The sequence below is a fragment of the Mus musculus genome, chromosome 3, assembly GCF_000001635.26.
Source record: "Mus musculus strain C57BL/6J chromosome 3, GRCm38.p6 C57BL/6J".
In the NCBI taxonomy this organism is placed as follows: domain Eukaryota; kingdom Metazoa; phylum Chordata; class Mammalia; order Rodentia; family Muridae; genus Mus; species Mus musculus.
In genome coordinates, this window is record NC_000069.6 from 146,402,467 (window position 1) to 146,415,758 (window position 13,292).

The 13,292-nt window shown below is 48.7% G+C and overlaps 1 protein-coding gene across 7 annotated transcripts in view; it reads left to right on the forward strand.

Annotated features, from left to right (window-relative positions):
- Window positions 1-2,175: 2,175 nt before the first annotated feature.
- Window positions 2,176-13,292, forward strand: part of Ssx2ip (synovial sarcoma, X 2 interacting protein) — a 35,503-nt gene continuing 24,386 nt past the window's right edge. For 2 of the 7 annotated variants that reach the window (NM_001355661.1, NM_001253769.2), the window contains exon 1: window positions 2,176-2,469. The gene's annotated coding sequence lies outside the window, so the exon portion shown is untranslated. Of the gene's footprint in view, window positions 2,470-12,229; window positions 12,334-13,292 lie in introns of all 7 variants that reach the window. The other 5 variants (NM_138744.4, NM_001253770.2, NM_001253768.2 and 2 more) reach the window with 4 other exon arrangements.

A 13,292-nucleotide genomic window follows, 5' to 3' on the forward strand; every position in this document is an offset into this window, starting at 1 on the left:
CAAAAGCAAAAAACAAACAAAACCCAAACCAAAACAAACTAAACCAACCAAGCAAACAACCAAACCAACCAACCAACCCCTGGACGTGAAATGGTGGTGGGCCTTACAAGCTAAGTGCTCATGTTCTGCTCAGGACAGCTTTCCAGAAAGCCCTCTGCACAAGGCAGCTTTCTCTGGCTAGAAAAACAATCCTAAAATCTCTCTGAATAGCTCATCTCTTGTAGACCAAAAGCCCAGTCTTCTATTTGCATATCAATTAAGCCATTTATTCCAGGTTCCCTTTTGATTATCCCAAAAATCAGCATTCCCTGACCCAGCCCCTTCATTTTTAGAGACAGCTAGCACAGTTTTGATTTGTTTTTTTTTTTTTTAACACTGCAAGTGAATTCAGAGATCAGTCTGTCTTTGTAAGCACAGACAATAACTTAGCTGGGTGGGATTCTGTCATGAGATTACCATTCTGACCAAGCCTGGACCTAAATTAGATTTGTCCCAGGTTGACCTTGAACTCAGGGATCTGCCTGCCTTTGTATCTTTCTGACAAACTGGCTTATAGTGCAGCTGCCTCTGTTCTTTTAGGTCTGGGAAGCCCCTCATATAATTCATATCGCATCTTCATGTTTTGCTTGGTTGAGAAATTTAGTCTTGAACTCACATTTTCAGAGTTCTTTCCCACAGCCTTTTAAGGGCAGCCCTGAAGGTCACAGTGTTTACCGTGTTTGCTAAGGACATACTTTTGCCTCCCAGACTTGCGCTGTCTCTGATTATCATTAACCTTAACGGGGAGCATTCCCTGATGGAGGAACATAGAATATGTACATTATTATACAAACAAGCCTTATGCCCACAGCAGCCATTGAACATTCATGGAGGCCCGTGCCCTGCTCTCTCTGTTCCAGGGGTGGGACCATACCATGCTGTCCCTTGCACGGCCAAGCCGGACTCAGCATTTAAAGAATAAATGCCACGTTAAGATGTTTCTTGAGAGAGGAAAAGGAGTGTTTTGGAGAGTGGACAAGGGAACTTTCAGAACACCCCCTCGGATGCAGAGGGAGCAACCTCACCCCACTAATGGTCTAACTTCGAGAGTAAGACAGTCATTGGCAGTAATTTCTCACTGGCACTGTGCTCCAAAGCGCCTTTGTAATGATGTATCCTTGCTACCTGTATTTAGCATCCAATCTCCTTCAAATCCATTGTTCATTTCTGCACTCTGATCTTCTACCTAGCACTGTGGGCATGTGTAGTCCTTGTTCCTCTCTGTCTTGTTCTTCTGTGGCAGTGGTGTATTTCTTGTGTTCCTTTTACGATGTTTTGTTCTCACAGGAGCCACTTAACCCCAAACCTCTTTTTTTTTTTCCTCTTGAGTAAACAGCTTGCTAGAACCCCACCACCCTACCCTTTACTAAGGTTTCTCCATTTTCCTTTCCCAGGGGAACTTTAGGTGAAAATAGTAGGGAGAGGCAAGTGGATTTGGCCAATTGCCACTGTCCTACATTTTCTTGGCACTCATGGAGAGGGCCTAGGGAGTTTTTCATCAAGGTCTAGTTCACAAGTACCTTTTCTTAGTTTCCCTTTCCAGCTGTCTCCTCCCTAGGTCCCTTCCTTTGCCTTAGTTTGTTTTATTCACTACTTGAGCTTCTCTCATAACGCCCAGGCTAGCCTCAAGCTGCCAATGACCTTGTACTTCAATTCTGCCGGATCACAGACCCTCACATGCGTTCTGTGCAGTCCTGAGGAATGAACTCGGGGTTTCACGCGCACTACCCTGGCCCTGGTTTTACACGGATTTCTGTGCATTGGCGCATTGATTCCAGAGGCCACTACCTTCCTTCTCCAGGGCCTGACCTAATTCTGGAATGCCCCGGTGTCTCTCCGTTCTGGGGAGCGCACCTGGTTCTCCAGAGAGCATTGGGGTTCAGGGGTGGCCTCAGAGGCCCGGCTCTAAAGCGGCTAGGACCCTCCTCTTGTCCCCGTGGAGAGCTGGGGGCGGGGAGCAGCGGCCGGGTGACCCCGGGTGTAACAGGTGCGGTAGCCGCAGCTGCGCGGGGGAGAGCGGCTTGGCGTCTGCTGGGGGTTGTCGGAGGCTAGTCCTCGCTGGACCAATGCGGGCCGCGGTTGTTCGTCGCCTGGCAACCGGCGGAGCCAATGGGCGGCGCCAGCGCGGGGCGGGGTGGGATGGGCGCCCGCCGAGGAAAGCGGCGAGAGGCGGGCCGGGCGGACCGGGCGGGCTGGAGGCTGCGCGGAGCCGCTGCGTGCCGCCGCGGGTGCGGGCCCGCGGGCTGCGGGAGGCGTGAGCCGCTCCCGGAGCCGTGACGGTGAGCGGCGGGATTGTGACGCGCAGGCGGGGAGGAGGGCACCGGGCTGGACGTGGACGCAGGCACCGGGGCCGACTCTGGGCGGGCTCGTCGCGGCCGTTGCAGCGGTTGGAGAGCGTTGCTGCCCGCCGCCTGCAGCGGAAAGTGCGAGGTAGGTGCTGGGGGGGCCCCGCGCCCTTTCGGGATGCGGCGCGGGCGCGCGCGGGGTCCCTTTGGCCCGACCGCGCGGGCTTGGCGAGTCCTCCGAGGCTGCCGCAGGACTTAGCGAGTGAGGTCTGCCGCTGCTGCAGGGGTAGGTGGCTCATAGTGGTCCAGCCCCACGTTTAGGGGAAGAACTTACATCATCGCAGGGGCAGGCTTGTTTGAGAAATTATTTGGCCCCGGATTTTCCAGTGGTGTAGAGTGCGTAAATGGTGAGCTCTGTCCGGGTCAGCACATATTTCTCCTGGTGCAGATTGCTGGGTTATGCAAGTCACCTGGGCCCAGGAAATAAAACTTGCCCAATAATTCCCCATCAGCACCAGTAGAGGAATCTTTACATTAATACCCACAGTTCAGGCTCCTTAGTCCTGCGTGTCAGATTCATAACCAGCCACGCCGATGCAGTTGTGAGAGCCGGGAGTTTCTTCTAGAATCCAGGCTGGATGAAAGGTGGAGCCCAAGGATGAGAGCCTTCTGGATTTGATATTTGCTTCAATTCAGTTTAGAGTCCAGGCCTGGAGTTAGCTGAAAATAGTGCTACCATGGAGCCCGCAAGGTTCCGGAGGAAAACCTTTCTAGTCCCAAATTTGATCTTGAACGGAAAGGTCTGTATATGACGTGACACATTTACGAGGCTGGATAAAATTCAAAACCGTCGATCCAGCTAGCAAAACTTAAGCCATCCAATCTCCTTACTCCCCAAGAGCCTGTGGGCCCACGAAGCTTAGAGTGTTCATTCAAACTAAACAAGAAAAGCTGTGCTCCCAGTCGACACTTTGTCCTGCCCGGTGTGCACAGAAGTTCCTCGTACAAAGTGGCTCTCTGAGAGGATTAGGAATGGATAGAATTCAAACCGGGGCGTTTTCTTTGGTAACTGTTGGGGCCCCTACAGCCTGTCATTTTACACCCTTCCTTTCCTTCTTGTTCTCCATCTGTACAGGGAAGATAATAGGTCCAGGGATTAAGTAACAGGGCCACAGCAGCTTGGAGATAACTGCTGGGGCCGGGCCACTCCAGGATGAAATGTGAAACTCGATCCATGACACACTTGAGCCTTGTGACAAGACTTGTTAAGTCCACAGCATCCTAGGCTTGCTCAGGCAGGTGTACGCACCATGGAAAAGTTAACTGTTCATGTTAGCCCAGAAGGCCTCCAACCCAGCCCAGTCAAATTATGTACTTGGGCTCTCTTAAAATGGGAAAACTGGACAAACCAGCTTGTCGGCCCAAACCGGTTAGGATACAGATTTTGTGAAAGTGCCCTCACTTAGCATTCAGCTAGAGAGAGGGGGGGGAGAGAGCGCCTAGAAAACACTTTTCCACAGGGACTTGAATCATGTTTACATTGGAGCAGTAAGCCCCCCCCCCTCCCACACACACACACTGCTCCTGTCTTTATCCCAGCTCCCTGGGAGGCTAAGGTAGGGGATACGCGTGAGTTTAGGAGTCCCAGACAAAGTAGAACAACATACAGATCTTCATAAAAAACAAACACCTTTCATTCTGAACGACCTCACACGTTCCTTGGGGAACCAGACCAAGCCGGGCCATGCACATGCAAGGCTAGGGTTCTGTTGCTGAGCAGTGAAACCCGGTGCGCCTTGATTCTGAGGCAAGGCTGCCTTGTTACTAGCTTGCCCAAGCAGTCCTTGAACTTGCAGTTCTCCTGCTTCAGCCTCCCAGAAGCTGGGCTTATAGGTTTCTAGGCTCAGTTTCAAAAGTGATTTTTAGTGTTAGCTTCCTGTATCTTTTACAGTAGCTGTGGACTCACCTTGTTGGCTTAGCCATTAGTTCATAACGAGGCTGTGTGAGTCTGTTGTGTGTCTTGGGCAATTATGGTTAGGTGGTTGTGAGCGTACATCTTACCTTAAAGCCATGAGCCTATAGAATGAGACAGTAGAGAAACACACCATCCATTATTAGTAATGGAAAAACCTAGATTGATACCATGTGATGCTGGTCCAATATTTTGTGTAGGAACAGATTTGTTGTTTGTTAATAAATCTATTCTTTCAGTAAGCATTTATTGTCAGACACTCAGCTGCTACTTGCCAGGCCCAAGGACAAAAAGATGTGTTGCTCTGAACATTTTGTACTTTAGGAGGTTTTGTGTGGAGAAGGGGAGAAATGCAAATGTGGGCGGGCTTTAGGAAAGAAGGCCTTTCAGTTGTGTCCTGACAGGCGCTCGCCAAGCAACTGTGCGTTGGGCACAGCAGAGCAGGTGCAGGTTACAGGTGGTTGGTGTCGTCCATGTGCAGCCGGAGCTGCATTAGCGACAAGCGTTAAGAACAGCGCTGTGAACCTTGACCAGAGGGCAATAAGGAATATCTAAAGGGTTTGTTGGGGATTATATTGCTTCTGATGTAGTATGTCTGCCTAGGTAATAATTTGCATAGTCCATGGCCTCTGGACCTTGATGGTCTAGATAATACCTGAAAGCTTTTCACCAGGCACGTAATTGAAGCTGACAGGAGCCTTGGAAATGCAGCGATGGCTGTCTCAGGCGGGTCTTTGTTAAGTTGTCTTCTGTGCCAGGACTGGAGATCTAGAAGCAATGAAGATGCAGTCACCAGCAAAACCAGTCTTGGCCCGGGGCAGACCCTGAGGGATGGGAGGTCCAAAAATGTCAGGCGGAAGCCGTGTGGGATTCAGAGATGAGACGCTGGAATCAATAGCAAGTCTTAATGGAAACTGAACAGAACTGTCTGACTACAGCTGTATGAATGTCCTTCCTTCCTAGTCTCTCTAGTCAGGTGCTCCATCCATCACCACAGGACAGGTCCTGTTTGTAATGCAAGAGGGATGCTACTACTATGTATGACCTACTTCCTGTTGTAATCAGTTGTGCTTTACATACGTGTGCCATGGTAATACATATAGAAATAGTGAGCATATGGAACACCCACTATGTGTTATGTTTGTGATTAGCCAGGCCTGGTGGCACATGTAAAATCCTTGCACACTGGAGGCCAGAAAGACAGATTTTGAGTGTGAGGCTATCCTGGGCCTCGGAAACCCCTGTCTCAAAACCAAGGCAAGAAAACTATAGACACACTGATCAAAAGCTTTAATTGAGGGAACATGTCACAGGCAGGATAAGGGCATTGGCTCGTCCATGTGCCCAGGTACCTAGAATGTGACTTGTGTACCTAGAATGTGACTCCACACAAAATCACAAGTACTGAAAATAAAGACGTGGGTGAAGCATCTTGAGTTTTGTTTGTTTTTTGTTTTATGGAACTGGATTGTGTGGCTCTCACAGGTGAATTTTGTGGATGATAATTTCATTTCACAATGTCAAAAGGTTGGCTGTGTCTGCCCTCAACTGTAACCTCCATTGAACACTTCTGTAAGCATCCCTGTGAGCTCTGCCCTGACCTTGTCTCCACATTCTCCCAAGTCCAGTTTCATTAGTCTTATTCGTCTGCCCTGCGTGACACTGGGCCTAGTACCAACACAGGCTTTTACTTGAGAGAACATGTCCTTCCTACCCAGCTCAGGTTGTCCAGCTCCTATTTTTGTCCTCTGTGTGTGTTTCCATCAAGATGCCCATAATGACCGCAAACTACTTCATTTGCCGAGTCGTTCCTGAGGACTTTTTTTTTTTTTTTTTATAAAAGTGACCTGTGCTTCTTATATAATGAAAACTGGACCTGGGTATTGAAGTGGAAACTTAAGGGCTCTTTGGAGAGTCAGTTGTGATGGAAGGTGTTTTGCTGGGGCAAGCACATGAAGGAATGTTTAGCTGAAATGGACACAGGTGAGAGGCTAAGGCAGACTCGTGAAGGAAGGTTTAGCTGAAGCAGACACAGGAGGAAGGATGTTCTGCTAAAGCAAGCACATGAAAGGACACATGATGAAGGAGTCTTTGCTAAAAATACACGTTTTGGTTCGTCTTACACTGCATAGTTGAGCTGCATTTGTCAGAACCCCATAGAGAGAAACACACTAAAAAACTTCTGGTAGTATGCTGCAGTTTCTTCTGTGGACTCGGGCTGATTGGCAGAATGATGTCAACTGAGGCAAGACCTGTGGAGGACATGTGATATTTGGAGAGAGCAGAAAAAGGACTTAAGCCGGGCGTGGTGGCAGAGGCAGAAAGATTTCTGAATTCGAGGCCAGCCTGGTCTACAGCATGAGTTCCAGGACAGCCAGGGCAACACAGAGAAACCCTGCCTCAAAAAACCAAAAAGAAAAAGGACTCAACAGATAGTGACAGAGGCTGAGCTAGGCTTGCTTATAGAGCTAGCTGTGCAACGCTCGTGTGTCTCTCATCTTTGCTGGTCTTCGCACAGCCGAGAACTGGCAAGAACTTCATTCAGGCTTTTCTCCCTGGTCCCTCCTGACTAGTGCCGAAGGTGAGGCCTGGCTGTCTCTGCTAGGTGGGGCCACTGATGCTGGTCTGTGTTTGCTATCCCGACTCTACCGTACTGTACTGTGGTGTATCTGTCCCTAAAGTGTTTTAGAGTGGATAGAGCTGCCACTGCTAACCTGTGAACTGAACTGCCGATTTCCAGACAATGCAGACAGGAGTTGCTCCAAAGATGCTTTCTAAATAGGTCCGCTTCCTGTATCTTTTCTTTCCCACTACCTGCGGTGGTGGTGGGCTAAAAGGGAGGTTAAATCGTTTAAGAACCATCATTAAAAATAGGATTTGAAAAAAATTAAAGTTACAGGGTGTGGTGGTATACACCTTTAATCCCAGTACTCAAAAGACTCAAGCTGTTGGGTCTCTGTGAGACCGGGCCAGCATGGTCTACATAGTAAGTTCCAGGATAGCTAGGGGTACATAGAGAAACCCTGTCTCAAACAAACAAACAAACAAACAAAAACTTTAAATTTTTCTTATTTTAGTTCCTGAAATACAGTGAGCACTAAAAAGTACTGGAGCTGCTAAAAATAGAACTTACTTTGGAAATGTTAAGTTTGAAGGAAATCTGCAAAATATGCTTTAAAAGAATTCCAAGAGCAAATACAAGTTTTAGTCCTGTAATGTTCTTGTGGCCCGTAGATACTTAGGCTCCTGAGGGGCACTGGCTCCTTAACACGCTATCATGCTCTTCTCTTGGTCTTGGTTTTGGTTCTTCCCGGCTAGAAGACAGCGTCTTGGGTACTGTTCCCCTTTATAGAATAGCCCTGTCTGTCAGATCTAGAATAAAAAGGGGCAACAGCATCTTAGACATGATCAGCCAGGAGCCATCTTCTTCTGAAATGAAGAGACAGGCTCACGGCCTTCCGCCATGTGCTCAGTGCTTGCTGAGTCAGGGCCTAGGGGAGTGTAGCTGGCGTTTCCTCCTCCTGGTGTGTAGCTGAAGGTAAGCTGTCTCTTAGTCTCTTGCATCAACAGAACAAGGCAGTACCCACCCATTCCTTTCCTACGGCCATCTAAGGAGTAAGGGGCGGAGCCAGTGAGCCACATGTGGCCTGTGGTGGATGGTGGCAATGTCACTGTCTCCCTTGCTGGTCTTGCACATCAGAAGGCGTATGTCTTCTTAATTCTCACCCCACCGATCTTTTGCCAGTCTGTGGATAGCTTCATAGGTCTCTAAACTGTAGCCAGAGTGACTGGTCTTTCTACTTTCAGGGAAGACATAAAACAGACGGATCCCAGGACCCCTGGCTCATGTGCCCCATGGCTAGAAGGACCGGAAAGAATTTAAAATATTTTTTTTAAATGTGACTAACAGTACACATTTTAAAAAATTTATAAAGGATTTTAACTACAAATAATTAGCTAGTTTGTATTCCTTGGTTCACCACACATTCTGTGTGTGTGTGTGTGTGTGCATGCACACGCATGAGTGCATGTATGTTGATGCATTTCCGTGGGGTCACGTGGGCAGGGTAAATGCATGGGCAGCACACGTGTGGAAGATAAGAGGACAACCTTGTGTGCGAGTCCTCAGATGCCTTCTACCTTTCGTTTGAGATAGAGTCCGTTACTGGCCTGGGACTTGGCCACATGGCAAAGAACTAAAGAGACAGTTTACACACGTCATCTACATACTTATCGACAGCTACAAACCTGGAGGAAAAAAACAGTGTTCCAAAGATCCTGATGCAGCTTTATACACTCTTTATTTAAAATGAATTAATTTAATACATATGAGTGCCCCACAATTGCTCTCTTCAGACACACCAGAAAAGGGCGCCAGACCCCATTACAGATGGTTGTGAGCCAACATGTGGTTGCTGGGAATTGAACTCAAGACCTCTGGAAGAACAGCTGGTGCTCTTTACTGCTGAGCCATCTCTCCAGCCGAGCTTTATACACTCTTAACTCAATATATCCAGAGTGAAGGATGGGAATTGTTTCAGCCTGCCTAAACATCAAATAACATGGCTGATGATAGGGATCTTGTGACTGTCCATGAATTTGCTTGGCTCTGCCTCCTGTCTTCCAGTGCCTGGTTTTCCATGGATTCCTGGGATCCAAATGCAGGTCCTTGGGCCTCTGAGACGGGCAGTTTACTGACTGAGTCCTTCTCTCAGCGCTCATTACACAGTCTATTGTGAGCTCATCTTGTTTACTTTAATGATAAGACATGTAATACAGAAGGGGACTTTGACAGTACCCTCTGTATAAACCCCTCTGTCCCTTCCTGTGAGGCAGTGACTGCTGAATCCTGCCTCAGTCTGTGTTTTACAGATGTGTCACTCTTGTTTTCCATATGTGCACAATTAAAAACCAAGTGTTAAATGTCCTGTCTCTTGGAACACTCGTTCTGTTGGGTGTCCCTTATCTGTTGTGTGTCACTGGGTTTCTGATGGCCACATAACCACCCATCTTGGGAACAAGTGCGTGCTTGGGTTGTTGCAGGGTTATTCCCTGAGCCACTGCCCTGTTGTTGTGAAGGACTCTGCTGTTTCCAGACCCACCTCTTAGGGTGCATGTGTGCTGCAGTCTCTCCTGCTGCAGCAACACTGGGGGAGGGCGGGGGCGGGGGATGAGGACTGTGCTGCAGCCACGGTGCTCAGCTACCTGTGCTAGAAAGACAGTAGCACTGCCACGTCTAGCTGGGGGCATCACTGAAATCACGTCTTCACGAGTCTACCATCATTTGCATATCCACACTATTTTATTCAGCCTTTGCCCAGGTGGGAGATATGGTTAGAATCCTGTCTTTGGTGGAGTTCACAGAGGAAGAGATTGCTCTGTGGGGCCAGATGGCCAAGAGAGTAGCTATGTGGGCTGGGGCTGGAATCCTGGCTCAGCTCTCTGCTCATTAGCCCTGTGGCCCTGCCTGCATTACTGTTACATCTGCCTTAATTGTCTTACCATGGAAAGTAATTAGTGCTGCACACAGGGCTGTAGTGAGGTGGACTTGGGAATCCTGAAGCATGTAGACCAGTGTCCTGTACTCTGGTTATACTTGGCCTGCTTCTGCACCTGTTGTCTAATTTAGTACCTGCATTAGTCTTAAGAGCTAGAAATTGGGGCCCCTATCATGTTGTTGAGGAGACCAGCTTGGAGAGATGGTTTGTGGGAAGTGACTTAGGCAGACTAGGACCCCAGACATGTGAGCAGGCAAGGAAACCCCACGATTTACCCTGCGTTCCCTAACCGAAAATCTCCCTGCTAGCCCTAAACTCAACGTGAAGGCAAATTAATAAGGTGATGACAGCTTTTGGGTTTGGCCCTTCTAGTATGGAGTGGTATTTTCTTTATGAAGACTTTGTGCCTGTTTAAGAACTAACTGCATGCCTGCCAGTTGCGTCACCGCCCTGGAATTCTGCTAAAGCTTTTATATCTGTGGGGAATACCTATGCTACTATGCCGTACAGGTGAAGAAACTTAGATTTTAAATTTGTAAAACTAAGGTTGAATTTAGTGTGCTTCTACTTGTAGGTGACAGAGTGTGATAAAATCACAAGCTATAGTCTCCTCTAAAGTGAAATCATAATTAAAGGCATTACTCATGTTTTAAGTAAGTAGATTTCATTTCTGAGAGATAAATCATGCTGATAACTGAATCTTCAATTTCTGTGAATGTAGATTACTAATGTTGCAGGATTTCGTTATAACAATTTTATTTTCGTGTTCCAACAATCTGGTAACTCAGCTTGGTGATATTTTAGCAGAAACGTTAGTGAACTATCTAAAACCGTGTGAAGTATTTAGAAGGCCAGCTGGCACCGTGTGCTAGATTCCTGTGCAATGGGGAGCTGTTAGCTCCTGACACTCGATGGGCGATGGGCGTGTGTCGCAGAACCTGCGAGTCAGCTTGGGAAGAGCACTTGCTGTGTTCAGAGGCTCTTGCTGGGAAGGTGGCGTCTTTGGCCCGCTCCTTTCCCTGCTGTAGATGGAGGACAGAGCTAGGGTGACCAGGACAGGAGAGATGGACAGTGGGGAGCAAGCACGGACTGGGCATGTGCGTCTTTCCCATTGCTGCTTGCTCTCACACACATATCCACAGGATGGACCCTGACTTGTTCACTGGAGTTTTTACTGATTAGCATTGGTCGTTTTGGGGTGTACAGAATTGTTAACTGTGCACTTACTGCAAACGATGAGACGGGTAAGAATCTGAGAGATGAGCCGGGCGTGGTGGCCACGCCTCTGATCCCAGCACTCGGGAGGCTGAGGCAGGCGGATTTCTGAGTTCCAGGCCAGCCTGATCTACAAAGTGAGTTCCAGGACAGCCAGGGCTATACAGAGAAACCCTGTCTTGAAAAACAAACAAACAAACAAACAAACAAACAAAGAACCTGAGAGAGGAAAGAGGACAGTTGGTGGCCGGAACCACAGAGGTTTGTGTGGGCCTTGGGTCCTTGAGTATAGATGGGCTGCGACCTGCTCTATGCCAGGGACTTGGCTACAAAGACTAGGACATTCCATGCTTTTCCAGAAGCCCAGGAATCATTGAGCATCACACACAGAAAAATAAATAGAAGAGTGGGTTCTGTCCCTCATGAACCAGGTGTTAGCATCCCTGGTGCCTGGGATGGTTTTCTGCTCCATTGTATCAGGATGCATAGAAAGTAGTGTTACAGGTGACTCAGAAATGTTTCCTTCTTTTTGAAACATATGTTATCTGTTCCTGAATAACAAATTATCCCAACTCAGTCCAGCACATCACAGCAAGCATGTACTATCTCACAGCTTGCCTGCATCAAGAATCTTGGCAGAGCTTAGCCGAGTGCCTGTGGCTCAGGGCCTTAGCAGGGCCAGCATCTTTGCCTGAGCTAGGGCGCAGACAAAACTCTGCTTCCTGTTTGTTCTGACTCTTGGCAGGCCTGATGGCCTTTTGGCCACAGGTATCAGTTCCTTGTTCCTTTGCTCTCAGGTACTCACAACAGGATGGCTTGCTTTGTCCAGAAGAGAACCTGACAGATAGCGAAGGGGAAAGTCTGTATAAACCAGATGCTGGTGCATACGCAGACATAGGCTGGATTGGATTTGAGTCTAACTTCTGTAGGACTGACATGCTCTGAGTGAGCCTGTGGAGGGCTCAGAGAGGCACCAGGCTCAGTGTAAGACGCACAGCCAGGCCAGCCCCGGTGATTTCTCTGAGCCCAGCTTCCAGCATTTGACACAGAAAACTAAGCATTAACTAAAACTGGCATAAACAGTGCTGAGCTGGGGAAAGCCTTGCTCCTTTTGGTTAAAGAGGCACTGTGGACGTGCAGGAGCCGGGTGTGAGGCCGCAGCTCCCTGTGCAGAGAGAGGTGGTGAGCCTTGCTGTCTTACCTGGTGACTATCCCCACAGACGGTCGCAGAGGGTTAGATCACTGCCCAGCGTCTGTGTGGACATCGGTTCAGTCTCCGCGTCTTCCAAGGATCAGTGATCAGCTTTCTGCTTCTTCCAGCCCTGTGAGTACAAAGTGCAGATCACTGCCCGGTGTCTGTGTGGACAACAGATTACATGGGCATTAGATGACTGTCTGCGGTCTGTTTGGACATCAGTTTCCAGGTCTTCTGGAGACCTGTGCTTCCCTTTCTTCGAGAGCAGCAGTGATTTCTGTCTGTCTGGGAATCCTGTCTAACTGGTGACTGATGGCTGCTTTTGGTGCTGATGCACACTTGTAAATGCGTGCATGGCCAAAAAGTACCGACAGTGAGGGCTGCCCCTGCATGGGCAGCCCCATCCCATAGGCTGGGCTTCCACAGGAAATGAAGGAGAAAGCCTGCTGCTATGGGTGTTCACTCTCTCATCTCTGCATCTCTCTCCCTCTGCCCTTGGTGGGGTGACATCTCTGCGGCTGTGAGCCCAAAGAAATCCCCCTCCTACCTTGCTAATGTCAGGGATCTACTCCTGGCAATGAGGAGGGGGACACAGTGAGCTTCCACTAACTGTGCATCATGTGTGCCAAGCAGGTGATAAGTACTCATTTAATCCTAAAAAGTCACACTAAAGTACACGGTGCCGTTGTGGGATATGACCAGTGAAAACCCAGAGCTCAGAGGGGGGAGTCTACCCAAAGCAAAGCTGTCGCAGACAGACAGGTTGTTCTATTGTATCGTGTTTTGTTCAGAGCTGTGACCCCGAGGGTCCAAAGTTAAGTTGATATGGAGTCATCCTTTTTACCCTTCTCTTCCTGGTGCGGGAGACATCATTGAGGGACAGAAGAATTCAGGATCTCTTCTTTATCCTATCACACATGTAGCGTAGCGCAAGGTCCCGCGTATCAGGCTGCATGTCCTGTGTGTGGTACAATATGCAGAATGCCACACTGGCGGCTGCTCCGGTGCCTTGAGTGATGCCCTGGCTGCGGCTTTACCCACACTCTAGTCCATCCTGAGCTGTAAAGGCTCTCTAGGATACATCTCCA